Here is a 23,096-nt window from a genome sequence, read left to right on the forward strand (position 1 = left end):
CGGATCATAAAAATGTTACGGATGCCACACTTTGTGATTTAGATTTCCTACTGATGATTAAGAGATGTATCTTACGTTTATACAATGCTTCAGTTTAAAAAATACTTTCATATGCAGTATGTTTTCTCACCTTTAAAATTATGCCCGGAGTGCACAAGATCACAAACCTTTGGGCTTCTTCATCCCACGGTATTTTGAATCCGCCCTGGGTCATTGGATATAATAGGCACTCAGCAAATATTTGTTGAGTGAATGATTAAAACAGATAAAACCACAACAATGGTCTATTTATATGTAATTTTATTATGTGTGTAATAAGCTTATTACACAAATGTATCAGCACATTTGCCAATGTTCTAAGTTGCAGCAACATCTGAAGGAGCTTTAGTTTTAGGTTGGTAGAATCCAGTGAGGGGTCTTGTTGTTGCTACCTCTCTCTGCGAGGGAAACTAGAAGCCTTGCAATGGCCTTGATGACCAGGTGACTGCAGATTCTGTATCAGCAGATGTCAGGGTTCCTGGAGAATTTACCTCAGGCCACATCTCACGGGTAACCCTCTCCATTTAGGGGCGGGGGTGGCCAGGAGTTGTGCTATCCACCGCAGTGCTCAACAGAATAAAGAGAACCAACCAGTAAAATCAATGATGGGGCAACTAAGTACACTCAGTGCCAACCTGCATATTGGAGGTGACTCAGAAAAATGGAGCAAGCAAACATCACTGGGGTTAAATCAACGTTTTTAAAAGGAGAACCTAAAAAGCACATTCAAAAGGAGCAAAGGTATTCTTGGTGAAGGGTACAGGAGCAGGCAAAGGCAGAATGATTAATTATCTGCGGGATCCCCCAGCAAATTTGCTTGAGGATTAAAAATGAAAATTGCTTGTTAGATGTGTGGCAATTTAAATATAATTATTGGTAGGTTTAGATTTAACGTGAAAACCATAGGATTACGAATCATAGATTATCAAGATTTTCTTCATCTTTATATATGTTAGTGTTCAATCCATATTCTTTTGAATTGAATTGGACAACCAGACAATTCTAATTGTTTGCAATGTCTTCCTTTAGATTTTTCAAATCTCAAAAGTCCTTCACCTATCAAAGATTACTCAGAACAACTCTAATGTTCCCTCAAAGCAGCAGTCCTTCAAATGCTTGAAAACTTTAGTCATCCCCTTACTCCTGTGTCCTCCAGAATAAACAGCCTCTGGTTCTTTGGTGTTTCTACCTTTCATGCTGCCATCTGGCTCTTGTCATTTGGCTCACAACCCACTTTAGACAGACACTCAACAAGAACATCCAAAACTGTGTGGCCTTAATGAAGCCAAACCTTATCTCATGAGCTGTTCACAACCACCACCAAGTTTGTCTCTTCTCTGCGGTGCCATTTACCTGTCTCTCTGGTCAACCTGTGATGATATCTAAATTTGTAGCCCATTTCCTTTATGGAATTCCAAATACACCAACCACTTAATCCATTTTCACCACAGTCTCACAAGGAAGTGATTGATGCCACCATTATTCAGGGTTGAGTGGGGATGGGATAGAGTAAAAATTGGAGAAAAATTGAAACATAAAGGTAGAAAATAATTTACCCGGCTGACACTCCTATTCGAAGGCCAAGGAACTGAAAACATACAGTTCTCCCAACTTCTTGCCCAGCAGGACTTATTTTTCTTTAACGGAGACCACACTGCCTGTAGTGATTGAGTCCGGCAGTCGGAGATCAGAGGGAGACAGGCCGCAGGTTTCCTAGACCCTGAGAGAGGACTTGGCCTTCCTCTTTTTACTGGGACTTCACCACCCACCCAGCAACAATCCAGTGCCTGCCTCCCATCTGTGTTACAGAGAGAACACCCTGGCAAGGGAGATCTGGCCACCAGGTGTTTCTTTTATTTGCTAGTTGTAGTCAAAGTGTGAGCTATGTCCTTGACAGGCATAGATGGATAGGGTGCATGCTAACATTCATTAGGAAAGAAGGAGCCAGCTTGTGCCCTGGAAGGTGTGGGGCTTTGACCAATGAGTGAGGGGCAATGGCAGGGGGCCTGAAGCTCAGGCCAGAGAGAGGCCAAGCATCTGCCAGTGTTAGTCCATTGTAAATCACTTGATTCCTGTATAATCTGTATATTTTGCATTAAATTTAGGAGGTTAGGAGATAGTTGGGTTAAGAATCCCCAAAACACACGTAACAGTATCATTTTGTCCCTCTGTCTCTCTCACACACATGCACGCATGAAGCACACAAACCCTTCCTTATAGGAGAAAAATTGTAGTTTTCAATCTTATGCCAGCCTCCCACCACAGAGGACTGGCACTACCAGGGGACGGCAGATTTCTGCTGCCACCATGGTGCTTGGGCGACGGGCCACTGTCCTTGCAGGTCCTGACCGGGTGACTAGCCTGAACCTTGTGTCTGTTAGCTGCCTTTCCTGGGTAATGGAGCATGTATGACTGCAAAGTGGTGATTTTCGAACAGAGGAACTGAGAAAGTGAAGCCAGGCCCTCAGCTGTAACTAATCCCATGGCCAACCTCACCCACCCCCTATTCACTCCCCCTGCCCCAGTCATGCTCCACTCTCTCAGGACAGTCTGCATTTTAGCTGAATGTAACGAAAGAAAGTTGGCCCCAAAGGTGTCTCCATGTGTCTCTGCCCAGAACTACAGAGAATTTTTTGGCAGAACTTCCAAGGTAACGAGCAAACTCCTAACGGGGTTTTGGCACATCACAAACAATTAAGCGACTGCACTCCATAATCAGCCTAGGGGGACGGGCAGGCCATGCGGCTGCCAGATTTCTGGTAAAATGTTGCTTTGATTGGAACTAGGGTTCTTTTCCTTCTGTGTCCCCAGGCCTCGAGTGGGGCTGGAGGAAACGACAGGCCTTCTTATTTGGGGCAAATCCGACATGTCAGTATTTACAGAGGAGCTTCAGGCTGGCAACCACAGCAAGTCTAGGAGGTTTCCTAAATCCACTGGAATTACCTGTCGGGAAAGAGCTACATTCGTGCTTGTAGGAAATGGCCCCTTTTCCATGTTGTTCCAAATGTGTGGAAGTTGTGAGACCTGGTGTTTGATCAGCTGTCTCACCAGGAGAAGTGAACATGAGGCCCCAAGTCACTGAGAATAGAGTGACTTCTTCTGGCTCGAAGTGACCAGTATCATCCACAGCTTCCAAGTGGGCTCCTTCCCAGCGGGGGTAGGCATCTGCCATCTGTGAAGTACTGGGTGTGTGTCAGCTGGACGTCTCCAAGGGCCAGCCCTGCAGAGGGCCGCAGGGACAAGAGTGCCGAGGCCCACCTGGGTACTTTGGCCCAGGGCCTGTCCTTGGCATCCAGGCTGTGTGCTCAGCCGAGGTCTGCTACACACGTGTGAAAGCAACTGGATTTGGCAGGGCTGGACTTGCACAGAAAGACACAGTTCCTCTCCACTCTTTCCGGACACGAGGAAAGCCGGGACTCTGATAGTTCTTCATCCTCTCTGCCTGCAGGTGACCACAGCATGTGACTGTCCCCCAGTGGAACTCCAGCACCGACAGAGATGGCAGCAGAGAGTCAGCTAATGGGGAAATGCTTCCAAAATGAGCTACAAGTCAGTTTACAAAAATGGAGAAGAGGGAAAAAAATCTATTAGGCTGCAATCTCTTGTTGGGAAATGTGTTTCTAAAGGGAGTTTACATGCCATGGAAACAAATCCCTGAAGCCCAGTTTCAGCTTATTAGTGCTAAATTGGCCACAGCAAATGAGCACTGCAATTGTCAGTGACCTGAGGTTTTATAAGCACACTGGGACTGTTCGCAGAGATTTTACACGCGCCCCATGGTGCAGGCAACGGGAGGCAACTCAACTCACTGCTCCCACTTCCGGAGCCCAAAATAGCAACGAATTCACCCCCTCCCTCATGCACCCTTCTTGCAGGGATCTCCAGGGGCTGGAAAATTCCTTGAGATTATTGCCCTACCACTTGACTTCGTTAAAAAAGAGAGGAACAGGAAAACAAAGGCACAGTTCAAAAGTTCTACTTGGGGAAGGAGTCTTCATTTTGAAGCATTTAAAATGGATGGGGGATAGCCCTGTCTTGGCAGAGAAGTGGAAAGAGTGGCCCTATAAAATTCAGTGACAAGGAAAAAGAGAAAGTGCCCAGACCCAGCCCTGCAGGGGAGCAGGGCAGCAGGTGAGCATGACTAGTGAAGTGAGCAGAAAAATACCTTGTTGCCAACAAGTGTGTGGCTTCTAGTCAGGATCCAGATCTACAAATGCCTTACATTATTATTTTTCATCTGTTCCTCTCACTAGGTCCCATCCTTCACAGAGTTCACGTGCTAGGGGCAGACAGATGAAAAAAAAACCAAAATACTTGCATGCCTGACGAATATAGTTAAAATCTGATCGGTTCTGTGAAGGAAATAAGCAGGAGGCTGAAAAGGAAAGTCGTGGGGGAAGAGTGGTGGGGAAGAGGCATTTCAGGGAGGCCTCAGAAAATGGAAATGAGGTCTGAGAAGCGGGAACAGAGGGGTGCTCCAAGCAGGGGGACAACAGTGGGCACCAGGTCTGTGAAGCAGGAGATAGCTTGGAAGAGAAGTAGGAGGGGCTCAAACATGCAGAGCCCAGATACAGGGCTTAGATTTTATTTTTAAAATGCTCCTTCTTGAAACTCTCTTTCTCCACATCTATACCATGAAAATATCCTATTTATTCTAGCAATCTGAGCAGACCATGGCTTCCTTTGCTAGCTCAGCTTCCTCTACATACACACACACACCATTGAAGTTTTTCTGTGGCTGGATTCCAGAGAGCTGTTTGCTCTCTCTTTCCCTCCTCTTTCTCCTAGGAATTCAATAACAAACTTCCATGCTAGTGACTTCCAAGCCTTTTTCTTCTATATGCCAGTATTTAATTAATTCATTCAGCAAACATTTATGGAACATCTACTATGTGCCAAGTACTCTTTAGATGTTGGGAATATTTACAAAATTAAAGTCCCTACCTTGATGCCTTAGACCTCTATCTGGGGACTAGATAATAAAGGTGTCTGCAGGAATAGACAGAAGTACATCACCCATCATAGAGGTTTAATGAGATGACATTTGGGCTGGGTCCCAAAGAAGGATAGAAGATTTCCATGGAGAAGAAGAGGCTATTGGGTGAAATGCCAAGACAACCAAACAATATGCACAAGACATTGAAGAGGAAATGGCCTTTAAGGGACCAGGTGTGGCTCTCTGCATGCTTCTTGCTGAGTCCACCATCTCTGCTCTACAGTGTACCTTCTCTGTGAAGAAGAGAGTCTGATAGCTGAAAGGTGGCATCCAGAAATGAGAAGAATGTTGACTTGAACCTGAGATGCACCAAAAAGACTGTAGCAATGATCCCATGTTAGCTTGTTAGGATAAAGCACAAGCGGACAAAGCTGAGAAATCAGTCACAAATTAAATGAACATCCTGTTACTAATTTTGCACTTTTCTAGGATGTTCTGGTGCAGGAGTGAAACCCTCAATAGGAAGGGGAATGAAATACAGGGAGAGTCCACTCATGAGAGCACACAACAGGTGCTAATGTACTTGGAGAAAGCATGTACAGAGAAATACTAACAAAACTAGGACTGCATAACTTGGGGAAGATGGGAGAGTGATTACATGGCCACAATACATAAAAGGCTTTCTTATGAAAAAAATTCATGAAATTTTTTATTTTATTTTCACTAGGGAAATAATGGAAGGAAAATGGTTTACTTTTAGCCAAAAAGGTTTTGATTGTACATAGGAAAAAGGTTTCCAGACAAGGAAGCCTTTTAAAAAAATACGGTCAATGCTTCTATCTCTGCCTAATTTATAGGTGGATTTGCCTGAAGCACATTGAAACAGACCAGATGACCCCTCTCAAAATAGAGTTTGATTCCTTGGCAGAGGAGGTCGAATTGCCTATGAACAATCCAGAATTGATCATTTTGGCCCAGAGTGAACACTCAGCCTCTTAAGCCAGAAATACTTTTTATCTAAACCTTGTTTATACCTGCTCACATTCTCTTCCTTAATGCTCAACTGGTCAGAGCAGATGGAACTGCCAAATGGGGATGGCTGCCTTTACTTTCCCACTCAATTTCAGACGGAGTCAACTGAGTAGCTGATATTATTTCCTGTCTGCTGGTATTATCAACAGCTTTTTTTCCCCTCAGTTCTTACGTTTCATTTCTTTGTACCTTAATCGCTAGCCCTTATTGCCATGAAAATTTTTGTCCAAATACCTTTCAATTCAACTTGTCCAATAAGTAAAATTCAAACATTACGTTTCCTTTCTGATGAGGGTTTGAGTAGGTCCAGGAGCTGACAATGACAGAGGGCACGAAGTGAATTATTTGCCCAGGGAGTCACTAAAAGTCTATCGCAGTGTGGAAAGTAGAATTAATCTATCCCTAGAACATAGGGAATTTTGGAGATTAAATTTGAGGGCCTGTCGGAAGCAGTCCAAACAATAATATGTATCTGAGCTGAAGACAGTGAGGGGCTCTTTGTATGTCTTTCATTTCATACAACCATACCTCTCCCATTCATTCTCTCCGACCTCTCATGTTTCCATAGGGGGTTACCCTCCAACAGCTGTGTATTGGGAGAGGGTGGGCTGTTCATCTCCCTTATCCAGAGGGCAGCCTGATCATGATCACACCACATGCTCAGTGAATCAGAATCAAGACTCTTGCCTGAGCCAGGGCTGATAGAGTGCCAAGCTCTGTGGGAAACACCAGATTCCGAGCACCATCCTGTAGGACCCACTAAATAGATTGCCACCTTCACTATCAATCAAGCTGCAAAGCTGTCTGATGCTCTGTTGCTCTTTACAGGAAAGCTAGGGTGACACAGAGGCTTCCTCGTCACCAGTCAGAATAAAGCCACTCATTTGTATCTAACTTATTTTTCAAAACTACTCCAAGCCCTGTAACTTCGAAGTTGAACTGTGTTAACGATGGCTGGCTTGGAAAGTCCCTGCAGGATTTGTAGGAAATTAATGTTAGCCTCTCCTCAACAGAAAGCTAGGGGTTTGCAAAACACACCATATGCTTGTCACTTTGCCAATGAATCAAGATGTTTTTGCAGTCTTCTGAGTCTAAATAATTAATGGTAATGTCTAAAGATTACCCCAAGGTTCAGGGAGTAAGGATAGGGCCTTTGCAGTGTCCAACATTACTCAACCTCAGCTCAACCCAGTATTTCATGTGATAAATGATCAGGCTTCATGATCACACTCCCCCCCACACACCCCACTTATCACCATTGTGCATTCCCTTTTCTTTTTCCTTACCTCTTCGTTCTTCTGTAATTAGATTCTCTGGCTTTCTTCAAATAAGTGTTGCTGCCTCTTCTCAGCCCTCAAATATTACGATAAACTTCTATCCAGATTTCTCCAACTTCGCTAAGTGGACAAGAGTGTACGTCTACTAGTTTATGTTTTAACAGTAGTGTTGTTCCCACCAAGAGATTAAGTTCCTTTCAATAAACTCTCACCAACCAACTAATCCAAACCAATGAATCAAGCTAAATAAATCAATAGCCTGGCTAATTTTCATAATTGTAGAGATTATGAGTTTTTAAAAAAATGTTTAAAAGACTAGATATTAAGTTCTTGCTCTATAAAATACAAAAGCATGTCCATGATCATTTGAAATATTTCCTCTTAACTGGCAAAACTTTTTTCAATTTTATGAACCTTTGGAAAAAATGAATCTATATAACTTGGTACTGATTTTTGATGCATCTCTTCTATCATTTTAGCTTGTTGAAATGAAGTGCTATTCAGCCCCCTCCTGAATGAGCCATTGTAATATTTTATTTTTTATTCATCTTTAACATATATACATACATATGTATATAGATACATATATAGTCTACTTTTGAATAATAATAAACCACCTCTTGTATAACAACCTTACCATAGTTCCAGTCATTTTTCCCCATTGTCATATTTTAATTGAATACACAGAAAGGTCTCATTTGTTGTAGAAGATTGTAAGAGTCCATTATAATGTAGTACTGCCTAGTATGCCAGCTGCTTTACAATGCTAAATACTTTACAATCATTATTTCATTCAATCCTCAAAAAAGTCATTTCTAGATAAAGAAACTGGAATTTGAAAAAGTTTCAAAACTTTTGTCCTAAGTCATGCAATAGTCAGTGAAAGAGCTGGAGTTTGAACTGGAATGTTATGTAGCTTTCTTTGTCCATTTGGGTTGCTCTAACAAAAAAACCTAGATGAGGTGGCTTATAAACAACAAATTTATTTCTCATAGTTCTGGAGGCTGGAAAGCCTTAGATTGAAGCACCGGCAGATTCAGTGTCTGGTTTCTGATTCACAGATACCAGTATTCACATGGTAGAAGGGGAAGGAATTTCTTTGATGTCTCTTTTGTAAGGGCACTAATCCCATTCATGATGGTTCCACCCCCATAACCTAATCACCTCCCAAAGACCTATGCCTAATACCATCACACTGATGGTTAAGAGGATCAACATACAAGTGTGAGGATACAAATATTCAGTCTATAGCACAGCAACACCAGACTCTCCTTATATTTACTCCTCACTGAAGGCCAAACCAAACACAGCCCTTCCGTGACAGATAGAATGCCACAGATGCTGGAGAAACCCTTACAAGTCATCATGATGGCCCTAATGCAAACTTCAGACTATAAGTCAGCAGAAGCTGCCTTCTAAAGAATTTATTTGGTGATTTACTTCAACTAAATTAGCAAAAACTTTAACGTTTACTGACAAAGGCTTTAACTTATCAATTCCTCTAAAAGTGGGGAATACTCTTACCCCAAATCTGGGTTATTTTATTCACCAAACCATCAGTATCATTCCTATATATGCTTCGTGGTAGTTTGTACTCCCATTTTTCTCTCTTAATTTCATGCATCTTTAGAAATATTAACTGGAAATGATGGAAGTCAGCATGGTAGAATAACTGACTTCACAGTCTGTATTTTGAAATAATAAAAAGAATAATGTATTACCCATGGGGAAAATCACTCTTCCAGAATTTCAGCAATCTTGTTGATGGCTGTTGTGAGACCTCAGTTCTTGTCTTATTAGTTTAAAAGAACTTAAACAAGAGACACACAGCAAAGGAGCTGTGGCATAGAGCAATTTACTGCAAAAGAGAAAGAATATTCTAAAAACTAGGTGCAGAATAGACAGTGTACCCTGAGAGAGGATTCAGGGCAGGTTGCTCGTAAAGATGAGAAAGCATGGACTGGCATTAGGGAGTGTTTTTGGAAGTCTTTTTTGGGGAGTCTTACCTGATTATTCCTAACGGTGTGCATGGAGTAAGCATGTTGTGGGTGGTCCTCTGAATGCACATGTGCAGTAGCTGTACATGCTTACTCATAGATTGCATGTCTCATTGGCATCTTAAATCTCCACCCAGGGGTATATTTTTTAGTATTATAATGAACAAAGCGTCAGTTTGAGGACAGGTAAAATTAAAATGTGCATGCTCTCTACAGAGGAACTTCCCTGCTGAAAATAGCTTTACTTGAATGAGCCTGACTACAGTGTCAATGCCGGGGGCTTATTGTGTTGGTGGTCATCACGGTTGCTGCATCCCAAGGACGTGATTACTTCCTTGACTACCTCTCCTGCCTCAGTCTTTCAGATACATTCTAGTGTTAGTTCACCATACCTATAAATCAAATCGACAATCTGTTAAATGTCTTATTATATGAAGAATGGTCTTGGGCAAAAGAAAGAAAGAGTCACCCTTGCTTCAAAAGGGTTGCCAGCCTAAGCCAGGTATGGCTACAACCAGTGGGTGAGTGTAGTGGCCACTAGAATGGGCACAGGACTGGGTAGTCAGGAGCCTTGGATTCTGGGCCCAGTTCCCTTAATCTGCTGGGTGATGTTGGTATGAAGTCACTTGGCCTCTTGGAGCCTGCATTTGTTCACCTGGAAAGCAAAAGCATTAGAGTAGGTGACTTTTGGGAGGAAAGAAGGAAGGAAGGAAGGAAGGAAGGAAGGAAGGAAGGAAGGAAGGAAGGAAGGAAGGAAGGAAGAAGGGAGGGAGGGAGGGAGGGAGGGAGGGAGGGAGGGAGGGAAGGAAGGGCGGGCCAATATAAGGATACATTATTGCATTGGCCACCAATGAAAACAGCTGGTGACTTGATCCTCCAGGACCATCAGAAGAGCCATATGAATGGTATTTCACAACCATCCATTCAAGGGAAAAACAGGGGGAGAATTTGTTCTTCATTCTCCATTGGGTAGAGGTTTGTCCTGTGGGGCATTATTTTGCCTGCACTTCCAGGTTGCACAGGTGTAGGTGCAGAGCAGTTTCCCTAAATTTGGAGCTTAAAAAAATGTTGGAAGCATACATTATCCAGTTTCCTCACTTCTCAATTTCACATTGGTTATATAGTTTTATTAGTATATAATATTATTATATATTATTATAGTATCAGTAAAAATAGAGAAAGTAGATGCTGCTCCAGGGAAGGAGTTGGGAGAGGTGGAGAATGCTGAGTCACACCTGCAGTAGATGCTAGGAGAATAATAAAAATTAGGAAGCCATTCATTATTAGCACTTTTTTCTGGAATGAAACGGTAGATGTAATCCAGTTAAATTTCTGGAAATAATTATTCCAAAATTTGCTTTTGTTTTGAAACTATATTTTTGGTAATATTTTTTCTTTCCATTTTTCTTTAATTTTTTTCTTTCCATTTTTCCCAGTTTATGACTCATAGCTAGAAAAAGAGGTTAATCTTTAATGTCATAAAAACTTATGAAAAATACTAATTATATTCACTATATTTAATACAGTTGCATGATTGGGGGAAAAAGTATATAATTTAACTGAGTCAATAGTTATAGATCGCCTTCTAGGTCATCATCCATCAGACACTTTGTAAACTTCATACAAAGATTAAAAAAGATATTTTCCCACCTCTAAGGGGTTGATAATCTGGTTAGAGAGACAAATGCACATACAAAGTGATTATGATATAAACATAAGTGCTTTAACTGAAGTACCAAGATCCAATGAAGAATGTGGTTTGGGGAATAGTAACAGTGGTGATGGTGGTAACAGCTTCATAAGGAAATTTGGTCTTGGTGAATTGAAACCCCTTTTGAAACCAACCAAATAATACTCAGATACATGCATTGAAAGCAAAAAAAAAAAAAAAAGAAAGAAATAAACTGTAATTCAGGCTTGATTACTTTGATGCCAATAAATTATCTCTGTACTAACGGTGTAATATTGTTGCAGGTTTCTCCTAGGACTTCAAAATAGTCTTCAACAACCACGTGAGATGATTTTCTTCTTTAAAATCTTATTTCCAAATGAGGAGAGTTCCACATTAACCTTTAAAAAAATGCCAGCTTGTTCACAGACAGCAGGTTCTGTGCTCCTAGGGGTAATGAGAAGGTAGCATGCTCATGTGGTCCCATCATAAATGGATTTTCTGGATCCTGGGAACTCAGTCCGTAGAGCAAGTTTTATCCAAGATAAAGTTCTCAGTTCAACCACCTGCATGTTAAAAATGAAGACAACTGGGATTCAATTCAGACCCACTGAATCAGACTTTCTGCAAGTAAGTCCAGGAATCTGTATATATTTTTTTAATTACTCCAGATTATTTTTGTGCATACAGAAAGGTTGCAAACCTTTTCCCTAGAGAGGAGTTGATCTGAAAGGTAGAGAGGCAGCTGCTTTGCATTATCTAATCTGACTCTTCTGCTGATGTCATTATCCCCAAATTTCCTTGGAAAGGTAATTGCAAAGGATACTTGGCTCCTATCAAGGAGTGGGTTTGCCAAGGGAGAGTCTGGACAGGCTCTGAGAACTTTGGGGACCAAGGAAAGAATCTCCTGATGCATGGCTGAATTTGTATTCAACTTTGGATTTTCCCTCTTTGTTCTGTGTCAGTAATTTCAGAGTTGGAAGAGAAAAAATATGACTCATGACTCCAAACAGGGAAACGTGTTTATTTTTCAAATTACAGTAAAACAAACAACTCCAAATCTATGGTCTTGTTTTCCTTTTCACCCCTGTGAACTTGTACATAGAATATAACAATTTCTAGCAGTTCAACTGCTTAGGATCCTGTACCAGGAATCCATGTGCTTAAAAATAAAAAAGAAGCCTAACCAAAGCCGCCCCATACCCCAAACACTGGGAACTTTTCCTTCATGAGGAGAAAAATCTGTCTTCAGCCTCCTGCACTGTAGAAAAACTGATGGGAAAGATAAGAAAATGAAAATGTCACAGTTATGAGAAGACACAGCTGTTCAGAAATCTAGTATGCACAGCTTAACTGAGAACCCTCACCATCCCCTCCGAACCCCCTCATGCCCTTTTAGACCCCCAATACATCAGTTCATTGTCAGAGTTGATCATATAGCTTTTAGGGTATTTTAATTAGTCCAGTGTTCTTTGGGCTTGAAAATATGCTTTGACTTTCTCTACTAAAATTTCAGCTTAGAAAGGTGGTATGTTGTCCATTTCCTCATATACGCTTAAGAGAATCAAAGCTTACTTAGACATCTTTTGGAAATAAGTGCAGAAGCACATTTGAAAACAGCTTAGGAATGTTTGCAAAGATGGCTCTGTTCACCTTCTGCCCTTATGATCAGTCAAATAAGCAAAGTCTAAATCCCTGGCTCCCTCCCTGTGCCAGGAGCTACCACTATTCTCATGAACAGGATTTGCAAGGCCTGGAAGACTTTCTCAAAGTCAAGACCTTTTAATGTCTCATTGATAGAGAAACCCAGAGAGACTGGACTTATATTACTCCTGCACTAACCTGTTATCTTTCTGTATGAAAAAATATTTAACTTTATTAACAGAATTGAAAGAGTCAAATAAAATGTAGAATACCTTTTATTCTGTTAACTAACTCAGTAGTTCTTTTTAAAACCAGGGAAAAGATTAAAAGCAAAAGTGATAAGTCAGCAATTAGAGCCTCTTGTCCAGTGGGGGTATTTGTTGATTCTGGAAAGACGTGGATGAATGACTGAGAAGGTGACCCATGCTTTTAACAGTTTCTGAGGACTTAAAGGAGAAAACCCAGAAAGTAGGATTCACGAAATGAAAGGGTTAGCGCTCACCATGTTTTGAACTGGAAACCAAAAAGACCATACTAAAGAAAGTTCCTCTCATGGATGGAAGCCTACCTTTGAATCATCTCAATGCTTGAAAATAGATTAAGATGACTCGGCCAAGCATGGTAGCTGATACCTATAATCCCAACACTTTAGGAGGCTTAGGCATGAAGATCATTTAAGACCAGGAATTCAGGACCAGATTGGGCAACATAGTGAGACATCTCTACAGGGCTCATGCCTGTAGTCCCAGGTCCTTGGGGGGCTGAGTTGGAAGGATCACTTGAGATCAAGAGGCTGAGGCTGCAGCAAGTTGTGACAGGCCCACTGCACTCCAGCCTGAGTGGCAAAGTGAGACTTTGTCTTAAAAATAAATAAATAAATAAACTATTAAAAATTTTCAAAAAACACAATATAAGCAGAAAACAAGAAAAAAATTAAGATCATAGCAGAAATCAATGAAATAGAGAACAGAAACCAAAATGGAGTTTTTTGAGGAGCTCAATAAAATTATTGTTAGCCAGACTGATCAGGAGAAAAAAAAAAAAAAAAAGAAGGCACAATGATTAATTTAAGGTTTGAAAGAGGTGATAGCACTGCAGATTCTTTAAATACTAAAATGATAATAAAAAACACAAGATCCTTAGAAAACCTAGATGAAATAGACAAATTTCTTGACAGACAAAAACTGCCAAAGCACACTCAAGAAAAATTAGATCACTTCATAACCCTATATGTGTTAAGGAAATTGAATTGACAGTAAATTACCTTTCTACAAATTAAACCCCAGGTCTAGATGGTTTCACTGGTGACTCCTACCAAACATTTTTTAAAAATCATACCAATTCCACATAAGCTTTTCCAGAAAATTAAAGTAAAAGAAATAATTCCCAAGTCATTTATGAGATGAGTGTGCTCCTGAAACCAAAACTAGACAAAGGCAATAAAAGAAATGTATTGACTGAAATCTCTCATGAACATAGATGTCAAAATTCTTAATAATACTTTAGGAAAATGAATCTAACAATATATTAAACAGGTTAATGTATTACATCCAAGTGGGTTTTATTCCAAGGGTTTTGCAAAGTTGGTTTAACAAAAATATGGTTATTCAATTGTTTCAGCACAATTTGAACTATTCTTACACATCTAAATTCAAGACTCATTATATAGCAACAAAAATCAAAACACTCTGGAGTTTACATCAAGATAGACAAATAAATTGGTGAAACTGGACAGAGAGTCCAAAATAACTCTACACTTATGTGGGAAATTGATTTTGGACAAGTTGTTAGAATGCCTAAAATTAAAAGGCTAATAATATGAAGTGCTGGAAAGGATGTAGAAGAAGGTAAGCTCTCATACAGTGATGATGGGAATGTAAAATGGTATGGTACAACCACTTTGGAAAATAGTACCATATTATCCAGCCATTCCACTCTTAGATATTTACCATAGAAAAAAGAAAGCATATATCCACATAAAGACTTGCACATGAATGTTCATAGTGCTTTATTTTTAACAGGAAAAGCTGGAAACAACCCAAATGTTCATTAACAACAATTATGGTATATTCATATCATGGAATATCAGTCAGCAATAAAAGGAATAAACTATTGATCTATACCACAAAAGTGTAGCAACGTTAGTGAATCTCAAAACATTCATGCTGAGTGAAAGGACCCAGACAAAAAAGAATATGTAGGTTAAGATTTCATTTGTGTAACATTCTAGAAAATGCAAACTAATTTAAAATGGCAGAGAGCAGATCAGTAGTTGCCTAACAATCAGGAAGACAGGGAGAGAAAAGAGGTAGGGATTATCAAATAAATTTTTGATGACAATGAATATGATCATTATCTTGATTGAGATAAGGATTTCATGGATGTAAAAATATGTCAAAGCCTAGCAAATTATGTATTTGAAATATGTTGCTTATTCTATGCCAATTATACCTCCTTAAAGCTGTTTTAAAAGTGAGCGGTGGGTCCACTTTATCTTCTTGAGAAACTTTCACCTGGAGCCTTCTTTCCTACTGCACCAATGTACCTGCTTAGGTTGCTCCTGTTGCTAGCTGTCCTCGTGGACATCTCCCTTCACTGTCATCCTAATAATTTATCTTTGCCTCTCCTTTGTGTATCTCCTTTGTCTTGGATTCTGTATCTTCCTCTTTCGTGGTTTACTCCCTCAGTAAGGTGGGTGAAATAATCCAGTTGCTTCCTCAGAAAAGGTACATATTAACATATAACATAAACTCCTTGAGCTCTCCTGAGAGAAAAAAGAGAACTTGTCCAAGACTTATGTCCTATAAACTGGCCTCCCAGAAAAAGAGTTGGCTCTCTTTAAGCCTCAGTTTAAATAGCAGATGCCTGATACTTCTGATCATCACATTTTGGACCCCACTCTTCCAACCATTACAGGGGAGGAGCATTACTAACCATGAATGCTGATAATATAAGGTCTGACACTATTTGCCACTTCGTATAGCTGCAACCTTAAGGCTTGAATCCTAGCTCTTTGATCACCCCGGAGAAGAGACTGATGCCATCTCCAACCAAAAATAGTGTCTTGGCAGAAAAGGGCTGGAGATAGTTTTCTGCCAAGTACTATTGCCACTATATTCTGCCTTCTGATTACACAGATGACTTATTAATTCTTCCCTCATTACGCAATATAAAAGTTCCAAAGCCCAAGTGTCTGAGTACATCTTCCTGAGTCTGACATCTAGCTCTGTCAGACTGTGCTCTCTCTTGGAGTATGATAGACAATGGGAGAATTCACTGTTCTGTTGCTGATGGTGCTACCATGAATTTCCCTAGTGAATATTGCTCCAGCAGCCAGCAGCCCTGGTATGTATGCTCTCTAGATAATTGCCATTGTTTGCAGAACATCTTGAATATATAGAAAAGTCTTTATTCTCCTGCCCCACCACCATTACTGCATCACCTCCATCACTATCTAATTGATAGTTTGGCTGGATATAAAATTCTGGGTTGAAAATAATTTTCCCTTTATAATAAATAAACTCATTCATCCATCATGTACCCAATTTCAGTGTTACTGTTCAACAGTTTAATTTACTCTGACTTCCAGTCTTTTGTATGTGTCTTGCTTTGGTTTTGCATTTTTTTTGGAAACTTAGAGTCTTCCCGCTGGTCCAGTATTCTGAAATTCTATACATATGTATCTTGGTGTGAGTATTTTTGTATCTATTAAAAATAGATTCAAGAACACAGGTGTTAGGCCTTTTCTACCTAGAAATTCATGTGTTTTTGTTCTGGAAATTTTTCATTGGATTATTTCTTTTATGATTATGTCCTCTTTATTTTATCCTGGTCTCTCTTATATTCAAATTTTGGACTTCCTGGGCTAATTCTTATTTTTTTTCTTCCCTATTTCGCATTTATTTGTCCCCTCTTTCAATTTTCTGTGAGATGTGCTAATTTTATCTTTGAATCCTTCTTATTTTTCATGTCTGCCATCATAATTTTAATTTCCAAAAGCTCCTTTTTGTCTTCTGAATGCTCCTTTTTTTGTAGCTTCTAGTTCACTGTTTCGTGAAATATGCTCTTAATTTTCTGGGAATATTAATGAGTTATTCTTTGACTGTTACTGCTTTTTTTCTTTATTTGTTCTTCCTTCTGTATCATTGTCTCTATCCTCTTCATTTTGATTTCTGTCTTTCATGTTAGAAGTTATTCTCAAATATCTGTTGATCTTTAGCAGAACAGTAATGTTTAAGGGTGGGACCCAAAGGACCTAACTGGAAGCTTTACATGGAGAATTGGAGCTAGTTAATTGGTTTATCATGTACAGGAGGTTATGATTGAAAACAAAGGAAAAAAAGAAAAACCTCTCCACAGAAAATGTGCAGATACATAATAATTTTACATTCACATGTAGGAGCTCACAGATTAAGAACTAGTTAATGAAGTAAAATGCTTATTGTTGTTTTTATACCTTAAAGCTAGTTGATAATGAACAAACACCATTCTAGCTTTTGCTTGCATTCTTTGAATGAAAAGGAGCCCACTATCAGTCAGGTCAGTTCATTTGAGCCTGGAAAAGCTCTATTATTAGAAGATACTCTTACTTTGATCTAAAATATGTCTCTCCATAATTTCTATTATTTTGTCTTATATATACTTACTGCATATATATTAACATTCAAATGATTTTTTTTTACTTTGTCCTTGGAGATTTTTAACATAACTATTGTTAATTCCACATCAATAATTCAGGCTTTCTGGGATATTCCTATAAAAAAAATGCCTCTGATTTCTTGCAAATAGCTATGAGAAAAATTGGAAAATAAACTGTCTCCCACCCAGGCTTCTAAGGACGTAGCTGGATTGCTGGGTGCTCAGACTTGTGTTCTGCTTCAGATATACAGATGACAACTGGAGTAGTCAGAGAGTACAGATTAATTCACATTGGGAAGAGTCGATAACTACTGGGAAGGGGTGGCAGTTGACAACTACAACTGTTTAGGCTGGCATCAGAGCTATTCGGGACCAACTAAAATTTGGGAGCTTTGAGAGAGCCATTTCCTATCCAGACTGGTCAGAACCCTAAACGTCAATTCTTCAGTGACACTAGGAAGCTCTTTAGCTTTCAACATTTTATAATAGCTTAATATGTGGCTTTATTCCCTATCTACTCAATACTAACAGGGTTAAAAGAGAACAAACCTATTCATTCACTTTTACCTGTTCTTTCACTCCAGTGTTCTGAAAACTTTCACCTTTTCTTTCATGCCACACAAATCCTGGAGTGCTATCCTTATGCAACAGAGTGCCCAGGCAGTTTGGTCAATCTTTCACAGGCAACAAAATCTATTTGTTTCTCCTACATTCAGCTGAAGAGGGGCTAACAACAAACATCCACAAATACATGGAGTGTGTTGCATTAGCAGAGGTGGAAAACCCCCAGCATTCTTAAAGCTGCCATCTAATTCCCTTAAAAGCCAGTCCTTCCACCGTTCACCCTCAGAATGGAATCAAGGTTCCTTTAGCCTTTCTATCTCACCCGTTTGCCCCTTAGCTTTAATATCACAAAGGGAGATGTACTTCCAGCCTCTCATCTGGCTCGATCCCAGCACCTGGCTCTCTTGCCTTTGCGTGAGGACTGGCCAAGAATGAACTCAGTGGGAGAGGATGTGCAGGGAGGGCAGGAGCCAGGGGCAGAAACAACTCTCCCTCCAGAGGCGACGGGCTCCACAGCTGTCCCAGGCTTCAGTGCCCTGCAGTGCCAGTCAGGAGGCTGGCTCTGCCACATCTCTCCACACTCCTGGCAATGGATCTTTTTGTTGTTATTCTCCCTTCTTCCCTTCTGATTCCAGACCCAGTGTTTGCTTGTCTTGCAGCCAAAGATAAGCTCCAGGCATTCAGGAGGCCACATTTTAGACATCCGAATAGAGCATTGACTAAGGGAAAGGAACAATTTGTCTTAGAAATTGCTTTCCCGTTTGCTTTCTCCTTCCTAGCTCGTTTTGATTAGGCAACACTGTGTGTGTGGATTCAATGAAATATCAGGGTGAAAATACCATAAAATGCATTGAGACTAACTTCATGTAATCCTTGAACCCCATTCACCCCATTCCAGATCTCCCTTCACTCACAATTGCATGAAATTTACTTCCTACCCAGGAAACACCCATATTTACAGCCAGTGTTATTAGAATTGTCTTCTTCCATAACATTCATTGAAGTCAAGATGATGTCTGTTTGAAAAGAAAAAAGTCAAATTTGTTGGTGTGTGTAGTGTGGACAGGGATTGTGACTGCATTCTGGGGCTTGCATTTAAATCAAGAAATCCTTTCCTATCCTTCCCTATCAAATGACTTGGGCAGCCTTTCTTCAGCTTCTAGTATGTTAAAAACAAAAATCTAAAACAACATTGAAATTTGCCTCTTTAGAGGACTAGGACTGAAAATGAAATGCTACGGGATACTGTGATGGTTTAGAGTTGTGTTCATTTTGGGGGAGTCCAGAAGAGAAAATGGGAGAAAGAGGGTTAACCATTGCCTTCTGAGCAGGTCAGTTGATCTAGCAGACACCATAGTCCACTTCATCTCTGTAAGAAGCATTGCCTGTTCAGTGACTTTTGAAATGCAAAACATGCACACTCTCTACTGAATCATAAATAGATACAAACAACCCCTGAAACTGACTAGAAAACGAGGCAGAAAGGACAGTGAACACAGGACAGACATTAAAGAAAAAGCATGGTGTAAAACCAGAAGTGACCAGTGACTGTCCAAACCAGAGGAAGTCAAACCACACCTACAAGAGAAGGAAAAGCATGATTCGTTGTCACCTGAGAATAATTTGATCTCTGCTACACAGAGGATGTAATGGATGTAAAGTAGGGATAGTCCCTGCTGCCTGTGCATACAGCATGTCAATTAGAAAACTGGGGGCAGAGGCAGCATCAAGACAGGGCACAGAGCTTTATGAATGATCCCCTGTTTCTAGGAAGACACCTGTGGGGCCTGGTGAAGACATAATGGATAGTGACTGAGCTTCATTGCCTCCCCAGCACAGGAGGTGAGGCTCACAAAGCCAAGGGCCCTAAGCACACAGGGGATTGGAGAACAGGCATTTTCCTTCTGTTCTTCAACCGTTCAGTGAACAGCTGGGTACCAAGAAAATGAGCAGGTGATTTCAGATTTACGAAGCTGCATTCTGACCCCCTAGGCAGAGCCTTCGAGAACAGAAGGTAGGAGGCTGACAGAGATAGGTAGGTGTGGGCATCTGAACCCAAAACACTAGCTCTGATTACATATGGGCCCTTGAACCAGCTGCTAGAGAGGGTTGCCATGGCGCCAGAAAACAGTCCCTTTCTCAGCATGGAAAAGACAGGTAGGGATCACCATTTGCTGAAGATTTCTGTTGAGTATGCTAGTTCTTGAATTTAGAATGTAATTTAAAGTTTCTGCTGCCAATACATCTAGATTTAGGCTTCTATGAAATTCTAGGATTTTCCTTAGATCCTATCACTTTTTATGGATAACAAGTTCATTTCCACTGGTGATAGGGTCACCAACCCATCTTCCACTGTTCCCTTCCTATGGCAATGAGAACAAAGATGAGAAGAACCAAAGGCAGGAGATGTGCAAAAATCCTCACACAGAGAAAGCAACATCACATGAATTTTATAACAATTCCAGTGCTTGCAAAGGAGTGTGGAATAAACTAGTTAAGTGGTATAAATATTGTTGTTCAGAGATATTTGCCGCCCCTCCCTGAAGGAGGATTATACACTTTCTTACCCATTGACATTAGGCTTGGCCATATGAGTTACTTTCCAAAATGAAATGTAAGCAGAAATGACATGTATGTGTCACTCCAGGCAGAAGCTTTAGGGCCAGTACACGATCTGCCACATTCTCCTTTCTCTCTGCCAAGAGGTTGTTTCAAATAGATGCTGCTCCTTTACTTTGGGTGCCTATAATGAAATCAATGTGAAGCAGGGCTGGAGCTGAACTATGAATGAGAAATAATCTTTATTACAAACCACTGATATTTGAGGACTGTTCATTACAGTATAATAACTTAGCCTACACTAGTTAATACAAAGTACATTTAGAGACCATATACATCAACCTTATTTTCAAAATATGCATGTATGAATTTAAAGGATTGACAAGGATTACAGCAAAATTTTAACTGTGATCATTTCCTGAGTTTGGAACTATGATTTTTTTTTCTACTTTATGCTTTTCTAATATTCCTAAATTTCCACAGTTAACAAATATTGTACTATCATTAAGGAAAACATAACTGTAATATTCTTTAAAAGACAAAGTATCAATCCATGCCTAGTGTGGACATTCTATTGATTCTCACCAGTCATCATTAATTATAGGAATTTGGGTGACAAGTATAACACCTTTAAAAGTATTATATTTCCAAGATCTGCAGCAGGTTTCTTTCATGAGCCATGGCTGGCATCTTACTCCCTTCCTTTTACTTCCTGTCAATCCACAGTCTCCTACGGGTTCCTCCAGGGCAGTACTAGACTCCAGTGTCCTGAAGTTATCTCCAGTGTGGGTGGCCTACAGCAACTAGCACTCACCGTAGAAGAACCTCTATCCTTCTTGGGAGCTCTGTGCATACATTCTCCTCTTGTGTCTCATTTGTAATCATCAAAGTCAAGGAATTCTTTTCCAAGGTCCAGTCCTTCCCTATCAAATGAAAAAATGCGTATCCATGAATATGGGAATAGAGGAAATGCCTCCTTCCTGCAGACATATCAGGATATTGACATTGCATCCCAGCACTAAAACATCTGGGAACCCCTACTTGAAAAGACCAAAAATTAGGTCATGACCTAACTGCATCTGAAGCTAGGCTCCCATCACTGGGGTGGGCAAAAGTCCCTTGCCCAGACCCTGTTTCTATTCTTTGGGAAGAACTCCTCTGCCCATGTCCCCCATGGCCTCTGGCTCAGCCCCTGGGGACTCCTCTTGGTTTTTTTCTCTCTGTGGCCACATTTGAGGAAGGCCTCATGGGAATTAAACAACATTTGAAGTTGTCTTCTATTTTTGGAAGATAAAGGTGCCAGAGTTAGTCAAGGCTTTGGACAAGTCAAAAGGCTTTTGTTTGTTTCCAGGTTAGTGGTTTCATTGGCAATAGAACCCTCTGAAGAAATCAGTAGTCTCCTGATCTATTTGTCTCTGGTCAGTTTCAGATGTAGAAATCATACCTAAATTCTTTCTAGTACATACTTCTCAAATCTGCCTTATTTCTGTTTCTTCAGCTTAGTGGTGGTGACCTTTGAGCATGTCAGGCTTGAAGAGGAAGCCTATACAATTAAACTGATGTTCATCTCGAATCCTTCTAGTCAACTGGTTATTTTTACTGTGCCATTGTGGCTCAAAGGCTTTTGTAAACCCTATCTGTTGCTGTCTGGAGTATAGAAATGGTTAACTTGTCATAATTTGCAAAGCTCTGAATTTATGAGATTTCTTCATTTCTTTTCATTTTTGCTTGCCATCTAGCCAATATCTTCCTGAGCTCTTCTTTTTTTGTAAGAGTTATTAAGTACAGCCAACAATAATCAATACACACCATCTCCCCCATGCTGCAGGCTGAAAAGATATGTTGAGGTATTCCTTCCAAGTGTTTTGTCACTACTTAACACCAGTTTTCTTCTTCCAGCTCCAGATATCAATTATTCTGCCACCCACCTGCTTCCCTATATGCCACTTCCTTTGAAGGAATACATTTCTGGAACTACCAGGCTACAATCCAGAAAACAGAAGCTGTTCTTGGTGTTTTGAGTAGCAAAGAGCTTCATACAGGGAATTAGAGGAGACACAGCTATTGGAAAGTCAAGAGAGCATAGATCAGGAAGGTCACTTTCAGGAAATTCAGAAGTACAGGATCATTGGAAAGCTACGATCAATGGCCTCAGCTTCTGCAGCATGAACGTAGTTCATTTTCAGAAAGGCCTGCATTGCAGTTGGAAGTCACTGCCAAAGATCCCAACTGCCTACAGCACAGGAGTGGATTATTCTTAGGAAGGTGCTCTAAAGCAAGCCACCCGTAAAATCCTACCTTAGCTGTCTGTTCATGCTTCTATGAGGAAAACAGCATCTCTCTTCCTTCTGCCTTCCCAAATCTTTGGAAATCCCCCTTTGGAGGAATCTAACCAAGACCTTCCTGGCAAGGGAGGCTGAGAATGCACTTTCTGTTTTCTCCCTGTGCAGTTCAGATAAGACTGCTTAGATGGGTGATGATAATATTGAAATATTCAAAACCAAAAATAATATCCTGCACACTGAAGCTCACAGAAATTACTAAAGGTCACAACTATTATATTTCTGACCATTTTAATTTTCCTGCACCATCTTAGCCTGCTCTATGTGTCTTGTTTAGCATGTCAATAACACATAATAAATTATTTGAGGACAATAGCATAAGAAAAGTAGGTTCCTTCACGGTCTAAAATTTTAGCCTATGAGCCTCAAATAAATCTGAACTTTGATAAACATTATTAT

At 40.3% G+C, this 23,096-nt stretch overlaps 1 long non-coding RNA gene across 2 annotated transcripts; it reads right to left on the minus strand.

Moving 5' to 3' along the window:
* Nucleotides 1–10,147: 10,147 nt before the first annotated feature.
* Nucleotides 10,148–22,793, minus strand: LOC144340083 (uncharacterized). 2 transcript variants are annotated; one of them, XR_013415804.1, is made up of 4 exons: nucleotides 22,654–22,793; nucleotides 21,170–21,278; nucleotides 20,364–20,539; nucleotides 11,704–12,222 (listed from the first exon to the last, which is right to left on the minus strand). It is a non-coding gene; the product is annotated as an uncharacterized LOC144340083 (long non-coding RNA). The 2 variants fall into 2 exon arrangements; XR_013415805.1 differs by lacking the exons at nucleotides 11,704–12,222; nucleotides 20,364–20,539 and adding an exon at nucleotides 10,148–11,516.
* Nucleotides 22,794–23,096: the final 303 nt, after the last annotated feature.

Source organism: Macaca mulatta, chromosome 3 (genome assembly GCF_049350105.2).
Source record: "Macaca mulatta isolate MMU2019108-1 chromosome 3, T2T-MMU8v2.0, whole genome shotgun sequence".
In the NCBI taxonomy this organism is placed as follows: Eukaryota; Metazoa; Chordata; class Mammalia; order Primates; family Cercopithecidae; genus Macaca; species Macaca mulatta.